This window comes from Sus scrofa, chromosome 1 (assembly GCF_000003025.6).
Source record: "Sus scrofa isolate TJ Tabasco breed Duroc chromosome 1, Sscrofa11.1, whole genome shotgun sequence".
NCBI lineage: Eukaryota > Metazoa > Chordata > Mammalia > Artiodactyla > Suidae > Sus > Sus scrofa.
This window is the reverse complement of record NC_010443.5, coordinates 160170775-160198112: the sequence shown is the minus strand read 5'-3', so window position 1 is coordinate 160198112 and position 27338 is coordinate 160170775. Positions and strand designations below refer to the sequence as shown.

The 27338-nt window shown below is 36.6% G+C and overlaps 1 long non-coding RNA gene across 16 annotated transcripts in view; it reads right to left on the bottom strand.

Annotated features, from left to right (window-relative positions):
- LOC102165284 overlaps positions 1-27338 on the bottom strand; it is a 329937-nt gene that overhangs the window by 284970 nt on the left and 17629 nt on the right. The window contains exons 3-4 of one of the 16 annotated variants that reach the window (XR_002346116.1): positions 11278-11379; positions 9052-9714 (exon numbers count right to left, since the gene is read on the bottom strand). The exons of 13 other annotated variants lie outside the window; for them this stretch is intronic. This is a non-coding gene — a long non-coding RNA (uncharacterized LOC102165284). Of the gene's footprint in view, positions 1-4315; positions 4433-9051; positions 9715-11277; positions 11380-27338 lie in introns of those variants that run through there. 2 more of the 16 variants (XR_002346122.1, XR_002346124.1) reach the window with 2 other exon arrangements.

The window sequence follows — 27338 nt, the reverse complement described above, 5'->3', positions numbered from 1 at the left end:
ATTAGGCAGGCACCAGCAATGAAAAGGTTTCATCCAAACAAAGTGTTTAAATAAAAAAGAAAAATGAATCAATAGAAGGTTTCCAAATGTTCACACAAGCAGAGTCAATCTTGTCCACAAAATATCCTGGCCATTGCTAAACTAATTATGAGATGGTGTTGGTCTTTGCATTTAATGAAGTAGCTCTATAATGTTAAAACATAAAAATGAACATTTTAAGATATTCATTTAAATATAATCAATGATGCATTTTTGTAGTGCCTTCCCACCACTGGAGAGCTTTAAAAGTTTAGATGGCATATCACAGAGCCAACTACCTAGAAAGGTCACCCTCCTGCCTTTTCTAACTCTCTTTAGTATTCACTGCTCTGGCTTTCATTTATTTAGAAAGTTGTATTTGGCCCATATTTTTATTCTGCAGGAATTTTACCCCAATAACTCACAAATTCATTTTCTTAAACTTTCATGGTTTCTTCAAGTAGATATGTAGCACTTTAACAGCATAGCAATATGTAAAAAATAACTTTTCTTCCTTTTTCTACATGACACAGAACAATTTTACTCTAGGAAAACTGGGAACAATGCCTGTATTTAGGCATATGCCCCAAGGTCAAGGACACATATATCGTGCTCCCTGATGTTTTCCTTACTCTAGACACAAATACAGCAAAGCTATCAATGTGGTTATTTCAATTGAATCTTAACCTTACATTTATGTATTATTCCAATAATTAATAGTTCACTAAATCATGAAACCATTTTAAAATATAAAATGGTTTGGAGGTGAAAATATCTAATATTTTGAAAAATATGAGGCTTGTGGTAACTAATTATAAAACAGCAGGTCTGTATGTATTCAAGAAAAACAGAATAATCCTCAAGGGGGAAAAACTGAAAGCCGTCTCACTCAAATCTGGAACAAGACAGGGATGCCCACTCTCACCACTGCTCTTCAACATAGTTTTGGAAGTCCCAGCCACAGCAATTAGACAAACCAAAGAAATAAAAGGCATCCATATAGGAAGAGAAGAGATCAAACTGTCACTGTATGCAGATGACATGATACTATACCTAGAAAACCCGAAGGACTCAACCCAAAAACTACTTGAACTGATTAATAAATTCAGCAAAGTAGCAGGATATAAGATTAACATTCAGAAGTCAGTCACATTTCTGTATACCAGCAATGAAATATTAGAAAAGGAATACAAAAATGCAATACCGTTTAAAATTGCACCTCACAAAATCAAATACCTCGGAATACACCTGACCAAGGAGGTAAAGGACTTTTATGCCAAGAACCATAAAACTTTAATCAAAGAAACTAAAGAAGATGTAAGGAAATGGAAAGATAGTCCATGTTCCTGGATTGGAAAAATCAATATTGTAAAAATGGCCATACTACCCAAAGCAATCTACAGATTCAATGCAATCCCTATCAAATTACCCACAACATTTTTCACAGAACTAGAACAAACAATCCAAACATTTATATGGAACAACAAAAGACCCAGAATCGCCAAAGCAATCCTGAGAAACAAAAACCAAGCAGGAGGCATAACTCTCCCAAACTTCAAGAAATACTACAAAGCCACAGTCACCAAAACAGTGTGGTACCGGTATCAAAACAGACAGACAGACCCATGGAACAGATTAGAGAACCCAGAAATAAACCCTGACATCTATGGTCAATTAATCTTTGACAAGGGAGGCAAGAACATAAAATGGGAAAAAGAAAGTCTACTCAGCAAGCATTGCTGGCAAACCTGGACAGCTGCATGCAAAGCAATGAAACGAGAACACACCCTCACACCATGCACAAAGATAAACTCAAAATGGCCAAAAGACTTAAATAGAAGACAAGACACCGTCAAACTCCTAGAGGAGAACATAGGCAAAACACTCTCTGACATCAACATCAGGAATATTTTCTCAGGTCAGGCTCCCAAAGCAAGAGAAATAAGAACAAAAATAAACCAATGGGACCTCATCAAACTGACAAGCTTTTGCACAGCAAAGGAAACCCAACAGAAAACAAAAGGACAACTAACAGAAGGGAGAAAATAGTTTCAAATGATGCAACTGACAAGGGCTTCATCTCCAGAATATATAAGCAACTTTTACAACTCAACAGCAAAAAAGCCAATCACCCAATGGAAAAATGGGCAAAAGACCTGAATAGATCGTTCTCCAAGGGAGATATACAGATGGCCAACAAACACATGAAAAAATGCTCAACATCGCTGATTATAAGAGAAATGCAAATCAAAACTACCATGAGATACCACCTCACACCAGTCAGAATGGCCATCATTAATAAGTCCACAAATAACAAGTGCTGGAGGGGCTGTGGAGAAAAGGGAACCCTCCTGCACTTCTGCTGGGAATGTAAGCTGGTACAGCCACTATGGAGAATAGTTTGGAGATACCTTAGAAATCTATACATAGAACTTCCATATGGCCCCACAATCCCACTCTTGGGCAGATATCCAGACAAAACTCTACTTAAAAGAGACACATGCACCCGCATGTTCATTGCAGCACTGTCCACAATAGCCAGGACATGGGAACAACCCAAATGTCCATCAACAGATGATTGGATTAGGAAGAAGTGGTGTATATATACACAATGGAATACTACTCAGCCATCAAAAAGAATGACATAATGCCATTTGTAGCAACATGGATGGAACTAGAGACTCTCTCATACTGAGTGAAATGAGTCAGAAAGACAAATACCATATGATATCACTTATAACTGGAATCTAATATCCAGCACAGATGAACATCTCCACAGAAAAGAAAATCATGGACTTGGAGAATAGACTTGTGGCTGCCCAACGGGAGAGGGAGGGAGTGGGAGGGATCGGGAGCTTGGGCTTATCAGACACAACTTAGAATAGATTTACAAGGAGATCCTGCTGAGTAGCATTGAGAACTATGTCTAGATACTCATATTGCAACAGAACAAAGGGTGGAAAAAAAATGTATACTTGTAAAAGTAACTTTATCCCCATGATGTACAGAAAGAAAAATAAATAAATAATAAGAAAAACAGAATATGTACCAAAGTACAGATGACTGCACTCTCACACACACATACACACATGTATACACATACATATACATGCACACATGTGGGTATACATACATACATGTGTGTATTGCTTTTCCAAATACAGAAAACAAAAATACATTCTTTAGCTTCCCTCAGTTCTTGCCACCGCTGTAATGCTTAAGGGTATCATTGCAGACCTAAGCCCAAGAAGCATATTTAGGTTATTCTCTACGGAGAGTTAAAGTAATTAGAAAAGGTAAGGAGGAGTCACCTCAAGGAATACTACAGTGAGTGGTCAGGGTCATTTACCTTCACGGTTAAGTATGAAATGAGGTACAAACTTCAACAGGAAAGAAACATCTAAACCCCAATATAAGCTCCCTAAGCTCCATAAAATCATAACCCATCCTAGGTCAACCTTCAATGCAAGATCATCAAAATACTTGCCCCCTGCCTGCTAATCCCATTTTTGGGTAGTTTTTCCGTATTTAAGACCATACTTCTTTTTTTCTTCCATGTTAATCCAAAAATTACTCTAATTAAGCCACACTGTGTGTTTGTTTCAGCAGGAGCTCTTCTGTGGAGAGGCTTAGGACTTTGAAGGCCTCGACTCATTGCCCAGATCTACCCAACAATGATTCTGTGGCCTTAGGCAAGTTGCTTGAATTTTGACTCATCTTTAAAATGGGAATAATAATAACAACTGCACAGTTGTTTTAAGGATTCATTTATACAATTTATATAAGTGGTCTTGCCAATAAATGCAAGCTATTATAAAAATAGGCCACTCATTTATTACCTGATGAGTGTTCATGCATAGGAAACAGATTAATTTTTAAAAAAGGCTGTCAATGCTCTCATAGTTAAAAAAAATAAATGGATAAAGATCTCTATAAGCAATTATCTTAAAGATTCTTATTCCTTTTTTAATTGCTGCTAAGGAAAAAAAAAATATGGGGTAATTAAGCACCATAGCTTTAAAGAGGGGTTTGCAAACTATGGCCTATGGGTCAAGCCGTCCATGCATTGGTTTTTCTAAATAAAAGTTTACTGGAATGATCACATCAATTTATTCACATACTATCTGTGGCTGCTTTGGCATTACAATGGCAGAGCTGAGCAGCTGCAACAGAGATGGGTGGTGTGCAAAGCCTAAAATATTTCCTCTCTGGCCATTGAACACAAAAGGTTTGCCAAGTCCTGGTTTAGAACATTAGATTAAAACACTTATATTATTAGAGAAGAAACTTCTGTTACCTTTTGGCCACATGTATAAGTGCAACATTACACCAAGCAGCAATACTGAAGTCACGGGGGTGGATGCCTAGAGAGACATCTGTGGATGGATTGGAAAGTGAAAGTCTCCAGAGGAGTCTGGGAAAGACAAAATATCTGGCAGTAAAATGATAATGTGGGAGGGAGGGAGAGAAATATGGTTCCTACAAATAAGAGACACCAAGTTTTCTTCCTTTGGAAAAGTTAACTGTTCCAAACAGGGCCAGGACAAAGGTGAGACTAAGATACTTGGGCACAAAATATAAAAGGAGACCAAAATTCTGAGTTAAAATAAATAATATTTTATGTATTTTTTAAAATCAACATCATTGAAGCTAAATCCATGATGAACAACATATCAGAATTTTAACAATAACAAGATCAGTACTACTGACTTTTTCCTAGGGCAGCAACTGCAGCATATGGAACTTTCCAGGTTAGGGGTTGAATCAGAGCTATAGCTGCAGGCCTACACCACAGCAATGCAAGGATCCATTCCTCTTTCCACTCTGACCAATTTTTTATATTCTGAATCTGGTTAAGGGATCCAAGAATCATGGAACAAGTTTTCTATAATTTCATTTGTAAATTCCCCATCTGGAAGGTATGTCTGACACCCATGTCAGCATGGCATTGGCAGCACAGTTGAAACTGAGGCAGAAATAGTTCCACTTTAACATCTTATTTTACCATGTCACAGGAAACGCCAAAAAAATTAGGCTCATCACCTAGGATTGATAATCTCAAGATCAAAAGTTTGAATTCACAAGAGAAGGAGATTATGTTTTACTAAAACCCAAATTAAATTAATTCATTGGTCCATTAATCACACTGGTCACATCCCAGGCATGTGGCAGTTCCTGAGCCAGGGATCAAACTGGTGCCACCATAGTAACCAAAGCCAGAGCAGTGACAACATCAGATCCTTAACCCACTGATCCACCAGGGAAATCCTAATCACAATTATTAATTTGAATCTGTGGGAAAAAAAAAAAAGATCTGTCCTGAAGCATTTAAGATATTCCAAGAGGTACAGAAAGAGGAAAACATGCCAGTTTGGTACAGGTCCATGAGACTAATTGCCTGGAGAATTGATGTAATAACACAATAACAGCACACTGCACTCAGTATATTACACTTTCTGTGGTGCTGGGGAAACTGGAGCAGCCACTTTACTCATCTTTTGGCTGAAGAAATTAAACTTTTTCCTCTATTGATAACATTAATGATCAGAGTATTGTGTTGTAAAACTTTGGAACTTAACCTACCCCTATGGATCTCTTAGAGGTGCTTTTTTTGAATTTATTTTTAATTAAATCTTAATTCCTAAATGCATCTTCAAATAACAGATGCTAAAATATGTACAGTGCAAATAACAGCTCACCTCTCTGCACATTTCTGAAGAGTCCTACTTACATTTATTAATGCCACCTCCGTGCCTTCTAGACTTACATTCTCCTTATACTTGCTTCCTACATCATTAGTCCTGCAGGCAAGCCTGTCCAGAACTGGCCCTCAAATAGAAATTCCAAGACTCTACATGAAGGAATATAGGGAACTCTCACATTTTCTTCTAAATTATTTTCCAAATAAAATACCATTTTATACTTGAATGTGATTAGATTCCTTTCTTGGTCACAGGGGAAATTTTAGCAAGTTTCTTAAGTGGAGTTTTCAGGGTCCATATCACGCATTGCCTATCTTTTATTACAATCTTTATTAAAGAGAAAACATTCAGTTCTGTGGGACAACTGCTTACTCAGGGAGATAAAAGTGATGGCAGTAGGAGTGAGAAATGTATATAATTTTTACTGGGTTCTTTTGACTTGATCCCTTCATTCTGCCTTATCCCCTAAATTAGTCTTCTCCACCATTTTTCTCATTAGAAGTAGTAGTGGCATAACACTCGGTGCTTTTGCCACAGTCTACAGGCTTCCTCCTAACATCCAGTCCACACTGCAGCCTTTTCTAGGTAACTCTTGTGTTATCTCCATCATCTGCCTGGAGCTATGGAGAGTTCCACATGGAATCAGCATGGTCTAACATGGAGCCTGGCACAAAGTGCTTAATAAGTAATTTGAGAACATTCTGGAAATCCTACTCATTCTGCAAAGATGCTCAAACATAAAAGTTTTACTGCTGTTACATCCTGATCTTCATTTCCTTAGACTTATCTCTGACGGTTATTTTGTCATTTTTCCCATCTTTTTATTCCTATCATAAATTAAAACAATATGGAAGGCAAGGACAGCAAAGGCTTTGATAGAGAAAAATATTCCATTTTCAATGCCTATGTGGCTTTGTTAAATTAGGAACCCTTTTAGAACAGCTATGTGGCTATTTTCGGTCCTTCCATTTCTCTTTTGTCCAATCAGGAAACATGACCTCCTAGTAAGAGAATTCTATGAGGTCACAAGAATCCCAAAAGTGGCTCAGGAAAGGATATAAACTTGGCCTTCATAACCTCCCTACCCCAGACCCTAAATTTATTTATTGTCATTAATCTCCTCCCTTTAAGCTAAAAAGTCCTGGAGACATTACCAATATTTACCTATTTCATCCTATACTTTCTGTGAATTCAACCCAGTGACTGTATTCAAAAACCAAAATATCTAGAAAAAAAGAACCACAACAATAATCAATATTTCCAAATATCCAGAGCAGCCAGATTTCTGAACTCTTACTAGATGCTTTCAAATTACACATGCTCACCCCTAACCTGTTTTCATGTACTCAGGGAAATAATCCTTTGAGATAAAGAAATTCAAAACTACAGTCCTGACATATTTTCTTCCCTTTAGTCATTATTTCTCTGTTACTTTAAAACATAAGTACAATGTTCTGAAAGTAATTACTCCCCAAATTATTATATCATTTACAAAATATTTTTAGTCTAACAATGGTCTTTTGACTGAAGAGCTATAAAGAAGAGTAAATAAACCTTTATGTTTTGGAATTTTTCCCTCAATATTTCCAGTCCTATTTTCTTGTATTTGTCCTCATATTTACCCCAAACAAAGCAGGTCTGTGATGGTAAAGACGCTTAAGAGGATCCGGTTGTACACAGCAGATTTTTTGGGCTTACTTGGCAGCTATGTAGTTTGGGATGGGATGTGTGATACAGGTGGAAAATTGCTGCATTTTATCACGCTGTTAACTCTAAGGCTTAGTGTTAATCCAGGACTCACTGAAATTTTTCATATAACTTCTAGGTGCTAATCTTCTTGCTATGGGACTGCTCCATCCCATCCAATGTTCAGAACCTAGATGTATGCAGAGAACAAGTTCCACCCACAACTCAGGTCTCCTGCTGATGACTTTGTGTGTTAAGCCTTCCAAATTCTAATGCTGTAATTCCCGAGCTGTGTCCTCCAAACTATTAGGTTATCAACCCAAATGCCAGCAGCCCAGGATGTATCAAAGCAGTTGTCTGAAATGACACTTTGGACAAAAAAAAAAAAAAAAAAAAAAAAAGGTAGAAAGCACTGATCTCTCAAATGATTAAAACTAGCTTTCTAGTGTTATTTTGTATCAGTCTTATCTTCATTACTTTTGTCATGGTTTCATGAAGATGAGAGGCATGAAAAGTTGGATATTCTTTATGCTATGCCTCATGGTTTCACAAAAATAGGTTGTTCATTTGAAGGAATATAATCACAGTGATAAAAGCAACAGTGCAAATAGAGGGACTGGGTTCTCTAGCAGGGGAAAAAAAAGAAAAACTCATTTGATGATGTCAATCTAAGATTTTTGAGAAGTAACAGATTTTTATGGATCAAGCTCAAGGCAGGGAAGTGAAAATATTCTTGTGTGCTTATTTTTATTTTTTGTTTTTAATGCAACAGAAGTGCTCTGCTTACCTTCTTCCTTTTATGAAAGTATGTCAATGACCTTTGGGTGGAAATATCGGAATTCATTGCTGGAGAACTGCTTGAGAAAGCATGATTGATTAGCACTCCCTCAACCCACCATCTCTTTTCAGATCACATCTGGAAGTGTGCTTCTTCCCTTTCTCATGCCTTTTAATTTTGTTTAGTTTCATTACTGGCCTTATGGCTAAATGCATTCATTTATTCACTTGACAATTTCTTCTTTTTTTTTCCCCCATTCCCTCAATCCAATACATTTTTAATACCATTTCAAACAGAGAAGCTTTGGGGCGTAACACACCTAGAACACCCCACAGTAAATAATGTCCTGATTAACTGATTCTATCCATGTTGCTAAACAGTGATAGAATCCATTGTGTGTTCCCATAGATAAGTACATAGATAGTGCCTGACTGTAAGCTTAGCAGAAGTCTTTGTACATCACATTGTTTCTAAGAATTCACTATAAGTATTCTATTTTATGAATTTGCCAGTGGGAGATGTAGAGTCAGTTCTAGGGCCTGAGAACCCACTAATGGAAGCAGTGATCCTTTAGTCATGAGAGGCCATCAGGAGACTGTTCACATTCTCTAGAACAGCTATAGAGAATTGAAGAAAACTGACTGATCTCTTTTTTGAGAAATCTCTATCCTAGTCTCCTCCTTAGTCCTTATTCTCACGCCTTACTCACCACTGGCTGTACATGTTCAACATTATTAAATGGAGAGTCAATGCCATGGCTGGGGTGGGCATGGGGTAAAGAAGGAAAGCAGAAGGCAGTTCTCACTTTTGGGCCCCACAGCACCAATCTCTGTCATACCAATTGTAATTTGGATTTCATTTCCCCATGGAAGCAATATTAGGAGTGATGGGTACATATTGTTAAAATAGCACTCCTAGTATAATACCTCTGATAAATTGCAAGTGACACAGATTTGTTGGCTGGTTTGAAGTTTAAACAACAACTAATTTTATTGTTTTAAATAGGAAACTAGGTAGCTGGTTCTGAAAACTATCAAAGCAAAGCTGTAGTTGGGGAAAGGAGAGAGCACTTGTTGAATGAGTATATTTTAGGCACTGTACTTTGAAAAGGTCTTCAATACAGGTATTATTATACTCATTTCATAAATAAGAAAATCGAAACTCAGAGAGGTTAAGTAAATGCCTCAATTTATCATCTTTAATAAGTGCTGGATAGAGATTCAAATACAGCAGTGTCTGTCTACAAACCACATACCCTTCAAACTCCCCTGGCTGATAATCCCAGTATACGGTTTGTTCACAGATTGGAAATTGTTAAATTTTTTAAAAAATATGATCATAGCTTTATTTTGCCATTAACAAAAATCAAAACAAAAGAACCCACAATCCCATCTACAGAATAAATCAAGCTGTTTTCATTTTCCTATATTTCCTTTCAGGCTTGTTTGTGTTCAGATTTTGACTGAGCAGCTTAAAATCCACAAGGCCGTTGGAAAACTATTTAATTTCTTGATACCTCAGTTTCCACATCTGTGAAAAGGAATGTAATAAAAGTAACTTCCTCATAGTATTTGCTGTGAGCATTCAATGAATGGACATGTACATGTATAACTGAACCACTTTGTTGTACAGTGGTAATTATCATAACATTGTAAATCAACTATACTTCAATAAAACTTCAAAAATGAAAAAAAAAAGACAGTGCATGTAAAGTGTTTGGGATGGTCCCTGGCATGTCATATAAATTCAATCAGCCTTAGGTTATTACTCTTTATGATCATGGCAGAGATTTGCAGCAAGGTAGGTGCCTACTCTTACTCAGTTTAATTCTATGATTGATCTATTTTCCTGTAAGCCTACTCTGAAATAAGTAGCAGGAAGAAAAATATAAATTCAAAAATTGAGAAGTAATACATCTTTCAAGCAAATACGCTTTTGGATTCCTCTCACATTTCCCTCTGCTCCCCAATATGGCAGTTGGGGTATGGGGGTGCCAATGAGCTTACAAGTCCACAGAGTACTCTGGACTTGACATGCACACAGTGCCTTATGGATCACTGTTGGTCTCTGCTGAAGGAAAGCAGACCTGGTTTATTCCTTGGGCCCTGTATTGGCTTCCTATTGTTGCTGTAAAATATCTCCACAAACTGAGGGGCTTTAAAAAAATGCAAAGACATTATTTTCTACTTATGGAAGTAAGAAGTCCTAAAGTCAAGATTTCAGCAGGGCTATATTCCCTCTGTTTCCTTGCCTTTTCCAGCTTCCAGGAGCTACCCACATTCCATGGCTCCTGGCCATATCACTCTGACCTCTGCTTCTAGAGCCACATATCCTTCTCTGAGTCCTTCTCTGATTCAAACACTCCTGCCTCCTTTGTTTTCCCTTTACGAGGGCCCTTGTGATCATATTAGACTTAGTCACAGTGGCAACAAAGTCCTTTTTTGCCATCTAAGGTAGCATATTTATAGGTCCCAGGGACTGAGACACAGACATCTTTGGAAGGTCAATTTTTTTCTGCCAAATGTCCCTCATATTTATTCAGTAAGCACAAAGTGATTTGTTCTTCTACCTCTGAATGAAGAGTGGCAACCTTCCTCTATTTCTGAGACCACCTTAGCTCTCACCCTTTTGGGTCTCAGTCACAGCTTTTAAGTAGTTCCTGTTGAATTGAACCCCCATGGATAATGTTTCAAGATCATCTCCACCTCAAGGCAAACCTTTCACAAAAGGTTCTTGTCTTAGCTACTTCCTCATTCTCTCACCACTCTTCTTGCACATCCTCACACTTTTAGACCCATTCCATGCTAATGGGAGCCAACAGTGGCCCTCACTTGCAACTATGCTTCTCCGCAAAAGTTTACCATGCTGTCACTGTCAGTTTCATCCTGCTGGGTCTGTATCATGTTGCCACAAGGCTACTAGATTTGGCAGACTTCCCCTTTTTCTACCATCCCAACTTTCACGTGGAAATCAGGACACAAAAGGCTCTCTCCTTTTGGCTTCCCCATCACTATATCGAATTAACATGCAGAGATGAGAAGGCAATGACAGGATGGTCTCACCACTTCCTGTAACTCCCTGTCTCCAACTTACCACAATCTCATTACTGGGAGAGGCAGGAAACTGACTTCCCTCTCCTGTCTTCTTTGTTATTTCTTTTTCCTTACTGAGAAAATATCTGTCCTGCCCTGTATCCTAGAAATCAAATGGTGGGGGAAAAAAAACTATTGATCATGAAAAATTATAAAACATCTTTGTTACAGGGGCAATTTTATATTCTGTTTTTGCTTTATCATACTAATCTTTTTGGTTGGCTCATATTTATATTATTTATAATGATTACATAACATTTCCTCTCACAAAGAGACATTTTTAAGCACTGTAGTATTGTCTATGTAGATTGTGCATAGTTACTGTTTTCTCTTTGGAATTTTTTCCCTTAGGATAAATAACTTTAACTGGAATTACTGCATCAAGAGAATAAAACTTTACAATTCTTAAACATATCTTCATATTGATTTCCAAAAAGGTCATTTTTATTTACACCGATAGCTATGATATGGGCATTTGCACATTTCACATCATGTATTTTAGCATGTAGTATTACCATTTTTTAAAATGTTGGGATAATAATAATAACAAATAAGCATATTGAGTCTTATTCTGAGCCAGTGTTTCGGCAGTTTTCATTTCTAGTGTATCAATGTGTCATATTTTTACCTTATTTAACAGACCAAAAAAATCTAAAGCAGGGAGATTAAGTAATTTTTCCAGGTTTGCACAGCTAGAATATGAGGTAATTTCATAGATGCTTTACATTTAATTTCTCTGTAGCCTAAATGGAAATTTTCTACATGCATGCTAACCCTCAAACAAGTCTTAGGAGAGTTTCACTATTTTTTTAACCAAAAAAAAAAAGAGAGAGAGCTTTTTATATAATATATGCTAACCTTTTGGCTGTTATTTTGTGGTAGATATTTTCACAGTCTACTATTAATAAATTTTATATGTTTAGTCTACCTGCTATGATAAAAATATGATTATTCATATAACCTTTTCTTGGTACTTTGTTTAAAGAAGTATAAGGGGAACTCTCATAGACTGATTTCTTAAAAAAAAAAAAAGTCCCTACTGGGACTTCCTAATACTCAAAATTACACATTATATTTAAAAAGACATTTCATCACATATAACATTAACTTTAATTTATATCACCTGGCATGCAATGAGCTGTATTTCTTTCAATGGCTACACTATTGCCAGGTCCTAAATTAGTCCCCTTATGGAAGGTGCATTAACTCCTGCAGTGAGTTGCAATGGTACCCTTAGGAATGCCAAGGAGAATGTTTTTGGGGTAGAGAGGAAGACCTCAGTTAGGGAAAGCCACGGTTCATGGTCACTGGATGCCTGCCATCCAGACAGCTTGCCTGCCTCCCGGGCTAAACAAGGGGCTGGTCTCTGTTCAGCCATGACCGGCAGTGTAGCTGGCTGGCCAGTTGACTCATCACTACAATACAAATCTAAGAGCTAGATGGATGCAGGAGGCTTGACAAGGTCCTGATCTGTTCCTGGTAGAATGATAAAGTGTGCAAAGTTTACTTATTCTACTACAAAGCTTCTCTGTTTTCTTTGCCCCCTCCTATACTGTTAACTTCCCCACCTCCACAACTTCTACTACATCCACACTCCTATCTTACTTATCAAATTCTGACTCCAGAATTGATTCTATCATTTATCCAATCATATTTATTATGAACCTATTCTGTGCTAGCAGTTGAAACTACAACAGTGATCAAAACACAGCCCCTGCCATGAAGGGACTCACACTTGACATTTTAGTGTGAATTTGGTCTATGGCTTTCCCAAGAGTGTTTGGAATTAAGCCTTATTTCTTGTAAACTTAATTTCATGTATCAGTAATTCAATGCTGGCAACAGTTTAGTAAAAGAGCCTTCCTGTTGCACTCTCAAACCCCTCTCTCCCTCCCTCCTTCTCTCTCTCTTGCTCTCTCCCATCTCTGCCCCTAGACACATTCTCAATACCTATATTGAGACTTCACAACTCCAATGTTTTCTAATTTGCTATAGAAAGAAGAGTGAATTGAGTGTCAAATCCACCATACTACTTAGCCAATGAAGAAATCAATAATAAAATGTTTTTCCAATGTAAAATTTGTGTTGCATAAAAATGAAGAATATCTAAATGAAAATAGAGACAGAACAACATCATAGGAAATATTTTGAAACTACACACACAGTAAATAACTTATGATGGCTATAGACGGTTCTAACCTTTATATTCAGAAAGAAGCAATTACTCACAGCCACGTGGGGTAGATGAATTATCATTACTCACTTGTGAATGCGAACATGTAAATGTCACTGTAGGCACTAAGATTCATGTAATATCACCCTCCTTTTAATAGAATATTTGTGCTGATACAGTTAGTAAATATTAAAACACATTATTTCTATGCATTAAAAAATCTATTTTAACAACATTATAAGTCAACTATACTCCAATATTAAAAAACAAACAAAAAAAAAGAACCTGTTTTATTTCTAGGGAAAGGAAAAAGAAAGGAAAAATAAAAATGTGAAAAGTGGAGTTCCTGAAGTGGCTTAGAGGAAACAAATCTGACTAGTATCCATGAGCATGCAGGTTCAATTTCTGTACTCACTCAGTGGGTTAAGGATCTGGTGTGGCTGTGAGTTTTGGTGTAGGCCAATGGCTACAGCTCCGATTCAGTCCCTAGCCTGGGAACCTCCATATGCCATGGGTATGGCCCTTAAAACAAAAACAAAACAAAATATGAAAAGCATGAAAGAGGACAGCAGGGAAAGAGACAAACACTAGGAGAGAAACAGATTATAAAGCTCTACTGAGTGGTTGGTAATGCTAGTTGTTTTTGCATAAATTACCTCATTTAATATTTATTTTTATATCCATGAAATAAATATTTTCAACGTCTATGTTGTGTCTTCTCCAAAAGAAAGAGAACTCCAAAAGAGAATAAAAGAATACACGTATGTGTGTACATGTGTATATATAGGGAGAGAGGGACACACAGAGACAGAGATATACAGGATCAGAGAAAGAGATTTATTTTTAGGAATTGGCTCATGCGGGGACTGTCAAGTTTGAAATCTGAAGGGCAGGCCAGTAAGCTGATAAATCCCAGCAACTTGATACAGTCTGAGGTCTTGACTCTAAAGCCTGGGAACTCAGGTAAAATTTCGATGTTGCTGTCTGGAGGCAAAAACTTCTTTTTCCAAGAATGTCAGTATTTTCTCTAAAGGTCTTCAACAAATTGGACAAAGCCCACCCACATTCTGGTGGGTAATCTATCTGCTTTACTCAGAATATACTGATTGAAATGTTAATCATATCTTAAGAATACCTTCACAGCAGCACCTAAACTGGGATTTAACCAAACAACTGAGCACCATAACCTAGACAAACTGACACATAAAATTAACCAGCACACTCTCATTTTTAGAAATGAGAAAATACCCCCGCAGCCCAGAAAAACTAGAACAAGCTCAGCCAGGCCGGAAAAATCTGCCTACATTCTCAGGCAGTCCTTACAAGTTGGGCTGCCCTGGGGAAGAGCCTCTTGGGTTCTCAACAGCCCAGCTAGCCGCTCCGGCCCTCGGGGGGTGCTGCACTCCCGTGGAACAGCTGCCCAGCACTGCCAGCCCCCTGCAAGAGCCACATAGCCTAAAAACAACAGGGCAAGCTCTGCCCAGCTGAGTGAAATCTGCTTACATCATGGTGCAGACCTCCCAGTCCTGTCTGCCCTCAGGAAGTCCTCCTTTGCTTCAGAGAGACCCTGTCAGCCCGCCCACCCTCTGGAAAAGCCATGCTGCCTCAAAGAAGACTGACCGATAACACCAGCCCTCAGGAAACATTCCACAGCTGTGCCAAGGCAAACACTGCCTGGCCATGGAGAGTACAACTCCACCAGGAAAAAGAAAACAATAAGCAAGATGAAGATGGTGAGAAACCACCCCCAGTTAAACCAATAGGAGAACTCACCAAAGGCAGTCAACAATGAAACAGATCTCTGCAGTCTGACAGATCTGGAGTTCAAAAAAGAAATAGTGAAAATTATACTGAAGGAATTAAGAGAAGATATGAACAGTAATGCAGACACGCTCAGAAAGGAACTAGAAAATATAAGGAGGAGCCAAGAAAAACTAGAAAATTCATTTGCAGAGATACAAACTGAACTAAGGGCAGTAAAAACCAGAATAAATAATGCAGAAAATGAATCAGTGACATATGGAAGATAGAATAATGGAAATCACCCAATCATGACCATCAGGCTAAAACACACAATCATAGAAAGGGGTCAGCATACTTAAAAAACATGGCAACCACAAGCCAAAACCAAACATTGCATTTGCAAAAAAATGAAAAAAAAAAACAAACAAAAAAAACAAACAAAACAAAACAAACAAAAAAAAACACTCAAGCAGAAAATAACCGGAGACCATCCAGCCAAAAAAAGAAAGGAAGAATGGAGAACCATAGAATCAACTGCAACATGAGGTTTAAAATTTCAATAAATAATCATCTATCAATTATCACCTTAAATGTCAATGGACTGAATGCTCTGATCAAAAGACACAGAGTGGCTGAGTGGATAAAAAGGCAAAAACCTTCAATATGCTGCCTACAAGAAACTCACCTTAGGACAAAGAATACATATAGATTGAAAGTGAAGGGGTGGGAAAAAATATTTCATGCCAATAGAAATGACAGGAAAGCAGGAGTTACAATACTCATATCAGACAAAATTGACTTTAAAACAAAAGACATAAAGAAAGACAAAGAAGGACACTATTTAATGATTAAGGGACCATCCAAGGAGAGGATGTTACTATTGTCAACATATATGCCCCAAATGCAGGAGCACCCAGATACATACAACAAATATTAACAGACTTAAAGGGAGAAATTGATGGGAATACAATCATAGTAGGAGACTTTAATACCCCACTCACACCAATGGACAGATCCTCTAGACAGAAAACCAATAAAGCAACAGAGATCCTAAAGGAAACAATAGAAAAGTTAGACTTAATTGATATCTTTAGGATACTACATCCAAAAAAAATCAGAATACACGTTCTTCTCAAGTGCACATGGAACATTCTCAAAAATTGACCACATATTGGGGCACAAAGCTAACCTCAACAAATTTAGGAGCATAGGAATTATTTCAACTGTCTTCTCTGACCACAATGCCATGAAACTAGAAATCAACCATGGGAAAAGAAATGAGAAAAAAACCGACTACATGGAGACTAAACAACATGCTACTAAAAAAACAATGGGTCAATGAGGAAATCAAGAAGGAAATAAAAAACTACCTTGAAACAAATGATAATGAAGACACAGCCTCTCAAAATCTATGGGATGCTGCAAAAGCAGTGCTCAGAGGGAAATTTATAGCAATCCAGGCCTTTCTCAAAAAAGAAGAAAGATCCCAAATTGACAACTTAACCCTCCACCTAAAAGAAATAGAAAAAGAAGAACAAAAAAGTCCTAAAGTCAGCAGAAGGAAGGAAATTATAAAGATCAAAGAAGAAATCAATAAAATAGAGATTCAAAAAATAATAGAGAAAATTACTAAGACTAAGAACTGGTTCTTTGAAAAGGTAAAATTGACAAACCCCAGGCTAGACTCACTAAGGAGAGGACAGAAAGAACTCAAACAAAATTAGAAATGAAAAAGGAGAAATCACAATGGATACTGCAGAAATACAAAAAACCATAAGAGAATACTATGGACAACTATATGCCAACAAATTTGACAATCTGGAAGAAATGGACAATTTTCTAGAATCTTACAGCCTGCCAAAACTGAATCAAGAAGAAACAGACCAACTGAACAGACTGATCAATAGAAATGAAATTGAAAATGTCAAAAAAACACTCCCTACAAATAAAAGTCCAGGACCAGATGGCTTCACACGCAAATTCTATCAAACATATAAAGAGGATCTGGTGCCCATCCTCCTTAAACTCTTTTAAAAGGTTGAAGAAGAAGGAATAGCCCCAAAGACATTCTATGATGCCACCATCACCCTCATTCCAAAACCAAAGATACCACCAAAAAAAAAAACTATTGGCCAATATCATTGATGAATACAGATGCAAAAATTCTCAACAAAATCTTAGCCAACCAAATACAACAACATATCAAAAAGATCATACACCATGACCAGGTAGGGTTCATCCCAGGTTCACAAGGATGGTTCAACATACGCAAATCAATCAACATCATACACCACATTAACAAAAGAAAAGTCAAAAACCATATGATTATCTCAATAGATGCAGAAAAAGCATTTGACAAAGTCCAACATCCATTCATGATCAAGACCCTTGCCAAAGTGGGTATAGAGGGAACATTCCTGAATATAATCAAAGACATTTATGACAAACCCACAGCAAACACGATACTTAATAGAGAAAAATTGAACGGCTTCTCACTCAAACCTGGAACAAGACAGGGATGCCCACTCTCACCAAGCTCTTCAACATAGTTTTGGAAGTCCTAGCCATAGCAATTAGACAAACCAAAGAAATAAAAGGCATCCATATAGGAAGAGAAGAGATCAAACTGTCACTGTATGCAGATGACATGATACTATACCTAGAAAACCCGAAGGACTCAACCCAAAAACTACTTGAACTGATTAATAAATTCAGCAAAGTAGCAGGATATAAGATTAACATTCAGAAGTCAGTCGCATTTCTGTATACCAGCAATGAAATATTAGAAAAGGAATACAAAAATGCAATACCGTTTAAAATTGCACCTCACAAAATCAAATACCTCGGAATACACCTGACCAAGGAGGTAAAGGACTTTTATGCCAAGAACCATAAAACTTTAATCAAAGAAACTAAAGAAGATGTAAGGAAATGGAAAGATATTCCATGTTCCTGGATTGGAAAAATCAATATTGTAAAAATGGCCATACTACCCAAAGCAATCCCTATCAAATTACCCACAACATTTTTCACAGAACTAGAACAAACAATCCAAACATTTATATGGAACAACAAAAGACCCAGAATCGCCAAAGCAATCCTGAGAAACAAAAACCAAGCAGGAGGCATAACTCTCCCAAACTTCAAGAAATACTACAAAGCCACAGTCACCAAAACAGTGTGGTACCGGTATCAAAACAGACAGACAGACCCATGGAACAGATTAGAGAACCCAGAAATAAACCCTGACATCTATGGTCAATTAATCTTTGACAAGGGAGGCAAGAACATAAAATGGGAAAAAGAAAGTCTACTCAGCAAGCATTGCTGGCAAACCTGGACAGCTGCATGCAAAGCAATGAAACGAGAACACACCCTCACACCATGCACAAAGATAAACTCAAAATGGCCAAAAGACTTAAATAGAAGACAAGACACCGTCAAACTCCTAGAGGAGAACATAGGCAAAACACTCTCTGACATCAACATCAGGAATATTTTCTCAGGTCAGGCTCCCAAAGCAAGAGAAATAAGAACAAAAATAAACCAATGGGACCTCATCAAACTGACAAGCTTTTGCACAGCAAAGGAAACCCAACAGAAAACAAAAGGACAACTTACAGAATGGGAGAAAATAGTTTCAAATGATGCAACTGACAAGGGCTTAATCTCCAGAATATATAAGCAACTTTTACAACTCAACAGCAAAAAAGCCAATCACCCAATGGAAAAATGGGCAAAAGACCTGAATAGATCGTTCTCCAAGGGAGATATACAGATGGCCAACAAACACATGAAAAAATGCTCAACATCGCTGATTAAAAGAGAAATGCAAATCAAAACTACCACCTCACACCAGTCAGAATGGCCATCATTAATAAGTCCACAAATAACAAGTGCTGGAGGGGCTGTGGAGAAAAGGGAACCCTCCTGCACTGCTGCTGGGAATGTAAGCTGGTACAGCCACTATGGAGAATAGTTTGGAGATACTTTAGAAATCTATACATAGAACTTCCATATGGCCCCACAATCCCACTCTTGGGCATATATCCAGACAAAACTCTACTTAAAAGAGACACATGCACCCGCATGTTCATTGCAGCACTGTTCACAATAGCCAGGACATGGGAACAACCCAAATGTCCATCAACAGATGATTGGATTAGGAAGAAGTGGTGTATATATACACAATGGAATACTACTCAGCCATCAAAAAGAATAACATAATGCCATTTGTAGCAACATGGATGGAACTAGAGACTCTCTCATACTGAGTGAAATGAGTCAGAAAGACAAATACCATATGATATCACTTATAACTGGAATCTAATATCCAGCACAGATGAACATCTCCACAGAAAAGAAAATCATGGACTTGGAGAATAGACTTGTGGCTGCCCAATGGGAGAGGGAGGGAGTGGGAGGGATCGGGAGCTTGGGCTTATCAGACACAACTTAGAATAGATTTACAAGGAGATCCTGCTGAGTAGCATTGAGAACTATGTCTAGATACTCATATTGCAACAGAACAAAGGGTGGGGAAAAACATGTATACATGTAAGAGTAACCTGATCCCTCACAGGTTAGAAGCAGATTCAAATTCAAAATTGGCTGGCTTCAGGCTAATCTACTACTTAATAAAACTATCCCAATGTCGAGAATATAAAACCCTAATTTTATATAGACATATCATGTGCTGTATACTTATGCTACTGCTTTAATAAACATTGGAATATATCATCTTATGGCTACCTGAGGCCTTCCACAGATTCTATGAAGAGAAGGAGGGCAAAGGGCAGGACACATAATTTTTAAAAATTAAAGTATCAAGGTCATCACCCTCAGAAGGGCTTATAGCATAGTCTGGAAGACAGATGTGTTTGCACCACATGAAGTACAGATCTGAACAGTTCAAGGGGCACATTGGAGCCCTGCTATTAGGGCACAGCCCACATTCAAATATGCCTTTGTCAGAACGACTGACACCAATGAAAAGAATAATGAGCCCATTATCATTTCTAATGTTTTGTGGAAGTGCAGCCTCTGCAGGGACATAAGAACTATCTCAATAAGGTCAGGTAAACACAATGCCCACAGCATAGAAAACTGTTAGGCCATTATATATGTTCATAATACAATACAAATAACCCAAAGAAATTAAAGTGGTTAATGACCACCTTGCTGTAGCATTGGTGCCTGCTTTTTACATTGGGCTGTTAAATAACAAACATTAACTGGCTAGTCATAATCTGTTCTGTTGGGATTATTATTTGATAAAGCATACTTTTCACTGCATATATATAGTTAGGTAAAAAGTTACAGTTCTGCAATAAGCAATCTATTTTCTTCATTATTTTAAAACAATCCATGAAACAGGAATGGGTTTGTTTTATATTTTGAACCAGGACATGCATAAGAGAAGAGGAAAAAATAAAAGTGGCTAACTTCAAATTAACAAAGTTCCCTTTCCAGACCAACTTCCTACATCTCAGAGGTGATTAGCACATTAATTAATAAAGATAATTCCCTAGTGTTGATATACAAAGTGGAATTTAATTCACCAAATGCCTGTCTTCCCCTGAGCCTAAAACTGTAATTTATTAAGAAAATCACTGTCTCAGTACCGTTTTCAGCTCTCCACTGTTGCCCGCTCCATGCCATCCCCCTTCCTCCAATGAACTTATATTGTAAGAGATTATTCAATTATTTCCTTCTCTACTGAGTCTCTTCTGTCAGCTCCCTCTGCATCCAACCAAATGGTGGCATAGATTTCTCCCTCATGTGTATCTTCTGCACAAAAGCATGTTGGATACAGAGTTATAACAATGTATAACACTTTAGGCACTCTTGTTACACTGCTGACTGCTGTTAGACCTTTTGGTTCTTGAGGCCAGGGGCTGTACTTTATTCATCTTGTATTCCCAATGCTTAGAGAATACCTGGAATGCATTAAATAATTAATAATATTTAAAGAACAATTGAGTGAGAAGGAATATCATAGTTGTTCTCAAAAGTGCTTCAACTGCTTCCAGCTAGTCATTTTTGCCTGTGGAATTTGTCATGATGAATGTGAGTCCTGGAATCAGAACATTATAGACAGAAGGGACTTCAAGAACCATCCAGTGTCTCATTTTATAAGAAAACTGTAGCCCACAGAGATTACTTTTGTAAGGTGACATAGATGGTAGGCGCTAGTGCCAGGTCAAGTATTTACATCTCCCGACAGTTTATCAGCTATTCTTGACTCTCTCAGGCTCTCTTGAAAACAAAGTACATTTCCTTTCAAAGATCTTTTTTTTTTTTTTAAATAGGTCCTTGTTGTTTATCTATTTTATATATAGTAGTGTGTATAGGTCAATCCCAAACTCCTAATTTATCTACCCCTCCTTTCCCCTTTGGTAACCAAGTTTGTTTTCTCTATCTGTGGGTATATTTCTATTTTGTATGAGTAAATTTGTATCATTTTTTGATTCCATATATAAGTGATATCATATTTTATTTGTGTCTCTCTGGTCTCTTTCACTTAGCCTGATAACTCTAGGTTCATTCATATTGCTGCAAATGGCATTATTTTGTTCTTCTCATGGCTGAGTAGTATTCCATTGTATAAATATATCACCTCTTCTTTATCCACTCATTTTTTGATGGACATTTAGGTTGTTTCTAAGTCTTGGATGATTTGTAAGTAGTGCTGCAATGAACATTGTGGTGCATGTATCTTTTCAAATCATGGTTTTCTCCAAATATATGCCCAGGAGTGGAATTGCTGAATTATCTGTTGTTGTGTTAATTTTTTAAGGAATCTCCATACTATTCTCCATAGTGGCTGTACAAATTTACATTCCCACCAACAGTATAGGAACGTTCTTTTTTCTCAACACTCTCTCCAGCATTTATTTGTAGACTTTTTGATGATGGCCATTCTGACCAGGGTGAGCTGATAACTCTGTAGTTTTGTTTTGGATTTTTCTAATAATTAGCAATGTTGAGCATCTTTTCATGTGTTTTTTGGCCATCTCTTCTTTGAGGAAATGTCTATTTACATCACCTGCCCATTTTTTGATTTTTTTTTTTTATATTGAGCTGTATGAGCTGTTTGCATGTTTTAGCAATAAATCCCTTCTTGGTTACATCATTTGCAAATATTTTCTCCCAATCTGTAGGTTGTTTTTTCATTATGTTTATGATTTCCTTTGCTGTGCAAAAGCTTTTAAGTTTAATTAGGTCCCATTTGTTTATTTTTGCTTTTATTTCCATTACTCTAGGAGACAGATAAAAAGATATTGCTTCGATTTATATCATAGTGTTCTGCCTGTGTTTTCCTCTAGGAATTTTAACATAGATGATCTTATATTCAGTCTTTAATCCATTTTGAGCTTATTTTTGTGTTTGGTGTTAGAGAATATTCTAATTTGTTTTACATGTAGCTGTCCAGTTTTTCCAACACCATGTAAAAGAGACTGTCTTTTCTCAATTGTATAGACTTGCCTCCTTTGTCATAGATTAATTGACCATAAATGAGCAGGTTTATTTCTGGGTTTTCTGTCTCTTTCCATTGATCTATACATCTGTTTTTGCACCAGCCTCATACTGATGACTGTAGATTTGTAGTGTAGTCTGAAGTAGGGAGCTTGATTCCTCCAGCTCCACATCTCTTCCTCAAGATAGCTTTGGCTATTCAGGCACTTTTGCATTTCCATAAAAATTTTTTAAATATTTGTTCCAGTTTTGTGAAAAATGCCATTGGTAATTTGATAAGGGTTGTGTTGGATCTGTAGATTGTTTTGGGTAGTATAGTTATTTTGACAATAATGATTCTTCCAAGAACACAGTATACCTTTCTGTCTGTGTCATCTCTAATTTCTTTCATCAGTATCACACAGTTTTCAGAGTACAGGTCTTATGCCTCCTTAGGTAGGTTTATTACCAGATGTTTTATTCTTTTTGATATGACTATAAATGAGACTGTTTCCTTATCTTTCTGATCTTTGTTAGTGTATAGAAATGCAACAGATTTCTGTATATGAAATTTACACCCTGCAACTTTAACAAATTCACTGATGAGCTCTATCGTTTTCTGGTAGTGTCTTTAGAATTTTTCTGTGCATAGAAAACTGACAATTCTAACATTTGTTTCCCAATTTGGATTCCTTTCTTTTTTTTTTTTTTTTTTCTCTCTGATTGCTATGGCTAGGACTTCCAGAACTATGTCGAATAAAACTGGCAAGAGTGGATATCCTTGTCTTGTTCTTGACCTTAGAGGAAATGCTTTCAGCTTTTCACCATTGCATATGTTGTTAGTTATGGGTTTGTCATATATGGCCTTCATTATGTTGAGGTATGTTCCCTCTATCCTCACTTTCTGAAGAGCTTTTATCATAAATGAGTGTTGAATTTTATCACAAGCTTTTTCTGCATCTACTGAAAAGATCTTTTTTTTTCAAAGATCTTATATATTGACGTATCTTAATTCATAATAGCCTCCTCCCACTTGTCATTTTCAGTGAGCTCATTGTATAGCTTCAATTCTGCTTTTCCCACAGGTTACTTTCTTCAAAAGACCCCTATGACATAGCCTCTTAAATATAATCAGATTTTAGGGTTCCTGTTTTGATATACAAATGTTGACTATATACATGAAATGCCATTTTTCTGGGTAATATATAAAATGTGTAAAATATATACATTTAACCAAAGTAGGGCTTTTTAAAAAAAAAATAGTATGTAGCCTGCTGTGATCACCTTCTATTGCACACTTAGAGGCACTCTTTGTGAACTCTGTTGGTTTATGGTCATACTACCTTGAATGCACCCAATCTCATCTGTTAACTCTCTGTTAGATTAGCCTTAATCACGAAAACAACAATTTCAATGAAGTAAACCTATACGTACAAGTAGATATTTTTCTAATTCTTAAAGATTGAGTCTTTTGTGACTTAATGCCTAATATAATCTACAGTTCTGATAATTCCACTCAGGATTTTGATTTTTATGTATGCTGGAGAAACCTGAAAATAGCATGCAAGTTTACCTCAGCAAGAATAGTTAGGAACCTCAAGATTATAAATAATGAAACACCAATGGGATGTTTCTTTCTTTTAAAGTGTTTAAGACACATTTTAAAATCTGAATTTCCAATTTCAAAAGAGAACACTTTTTTCATATTTATATTTTTCCATTTGTTGAAGTTTAAAAGTTTATATCAAATCAACTTAAAAATGACAAGGAATGGTTGGCCTGCAAATGACAAATGAAGATGTAGGTTTGGAGTTGTTAGGATGTCAGTCATTTTGAGTGACAAATTTCTCTGCTGAAATGAGCTTTAAATTTTATATAAATTTGACTGCCTGTTGAAGTATTTGATGCAGTTTCCAATTCTCTGTAAAAATGATGTTTTCCATAAAGAGTCAAAAAATACTGCATGGTTGGTAGGGATGGGGCTTGCACACCTCCAATTTCCCTCTAGACCACTGTCCACATGTCTTTCATGGGGATAGTTGACTATCCTTTCACTGACTTCAAAAGAATATTTTAATTCCAAACATGAGCACACAAAAGCAGTGGCATAAAAGTGTACAGTGTAGCACAAAGGGTTAAAGATAAAAGGAACCATGCAGATTACTTAATACAACCCCCAATATATCACGAATCAAAGTACACCAACACATCACTAGTCAGTGCTATAATAGAACCAAAGCCCAGGTTTCCTAATTTTCTCCTCCATGATCTCTGCTTATATCTTCTTTTTTCACATCCATGTCCTCATATGACAATTCTTTCTTCAAAAAGTCTTAGGTTTATCCACTCTTTAATAATTTAGTAGCATCTCTTTTACAATGAATGAAATATCCACATGATGTATCTAAACATAGAATTCTGAGATGCGTGATTTCATGACACATTTTATGAAAGATTTTTATTAAAACATTTGGTATCAGGCTTGGAAAGCAAAATAAGAATAGATTTTACTTTTTCAAAAATACAGTTGATGAAATATATTTGTTTGTCCCTGAATAGCAAGGGAGACTGTTGAAAGAGAATGAGTTTGGAAGAACTAGAATGCAGGGTAGTGACCATGAAATGAATTTCTGTCAAAAATATATATCAATAATCTAAAAGTTAATGTGCTTATGTAGCAGCTAGGAGGTAGTCTGTAAGTACAAACAGGAGGAGAGGCAAGAGTCACCATCTATGTCATGTATACTGTATTTTGAGTTTATGATAAATAAAAATTCTTAGTACAAATGTAGACGTCTATCTACATTTATAAAAAGTTAACCTAACATTATTTTACTGGGGAAAGGGAAATCCAAGTTAAAGCTTTGGATAAATGATAAAAATAGGAAAACATGCTCACCTCACTAGCAATCAGACAAAAGTAAAATGAAATACAATTTTTCACTCAACCTACTGCAAAAATTTTAATATTGCCAATAATTATGTTGAATACTTTATATAAAATCAAGGCATGAACATTTGGAGAGGGTGAGCATATATATATATACAGAGAGAGATAGAGAGAGAGCGTGCGTTTTTTGGAGAAAATTCAGTATTATCAATCCAAATGTAAAAGGCACATACCCTCGTTAAGCAACTATATTTTCAGGAAATCTCTTTTTCTTAAAAGTAAAACTTTAAAAACACTCTAAAGGTTTACCAGTAAATATATTATTAAGAATATACATGAAACACTACAATGTCATTAAAACCCCACTCCTGGGCACATATCCAGAGAAAACTATAATTCAAAAAGATGCATGCACCCATATGTTCATAGCAGCAATATTCACAATAGCCAAGACATGGAAACAGCCTAAACGTCAATTGACAGATGACGGTACATTAAGATGTGGTACATATACACAATGGAATACTACTACTCAGACATAAAAAGAACAAAATAATGCCATTTTCAGCCAACATGCATGCAACTATAGATTCTGATACTGCGAGGTTAAAAAGAAAAAGACAAATACCATTATATCACTTACATGTGGAATCTAAAACGTGGCACAAATGAACCTATCTACAGACCAGAAATACACTCACAGACATGGAGAACAGACTTGTGGCTGCCAAGGAGGACGAGGATGGCGGGGGGTGGAATGGGAATTTGAGGTTAGTAGATGCAAACTATTACACTTAGAATGAATAAGCAATGAGGTCCTACTGTATAGTTCAGGGAACTATATCCAATCTCTTGTGATAGAACATGATGGAAGATAATATGAGAAAAAGAGTGCATAGATATGTATACTGGGTCACATTACTGTACAGCAGACTCTGACACAACTCTGAAAATCAACTATAATTAGAAAAAAGAAATGTAGAGAACATACATGCACAAATGTAGAAAGATCAAAAACACATTAAACAAAAACAGTGAATCATATAATCATTTTCACATATTGTTTAAAATCTGTACCTAAATCATCGACATGGCCATGTGGTAACAGTAATTTCTTTCTGAGGAACTGAATAAGGAAAAGAAATATTTGACTATCATATAAAAATAAATTGCTCTAATTTTTACAGCATTCATTTATTACTTTTGTAAATATGTGTATATACATACACACATTCAAACTACATCAACCAGAAGTTCCTGTTGTGGCTCAGCGGTAACAAGCCTGACTAGTATCCATTAGGATGCAGGTTTGATCCCTGGCCTTGCTCAGTGGCTTAAGGATCCAGTGCTGTCATGAGCAGGTTGCAGACATGGCTCGGATCTGGCATTGCTGTGGCTATGGTGTAGGCGAAGGCTGTAGCTCCAATTTAACTCCTAGCCTGGGAACCTCCATATGTCACAGCTGCTACCCTAAAAAAGCAAAAACAAACACAAACAAACTACATCAACCAAGTGCTAACTGATTTTGCCAATTCGTACAAGTTATCAGTAATTATCACACAAATTATTCATGTGTAACAAGGACAGTCAAATTGTCAGAGTGCTTAAAACAAGTTTTCTAACAAGATTTTTACATACATATACTTTCTATTAATTTGTTTATATAATTTAAACTCACAGCTTATAAAGGATTTGTAAAGTATAGCAAAGTTTCCGTTCATATTCTACCATCATCACAATTAGTTCCAAATTATTAGAGCCAAAATTAATGGGAATTAACTGAAATGATATCTTTTGT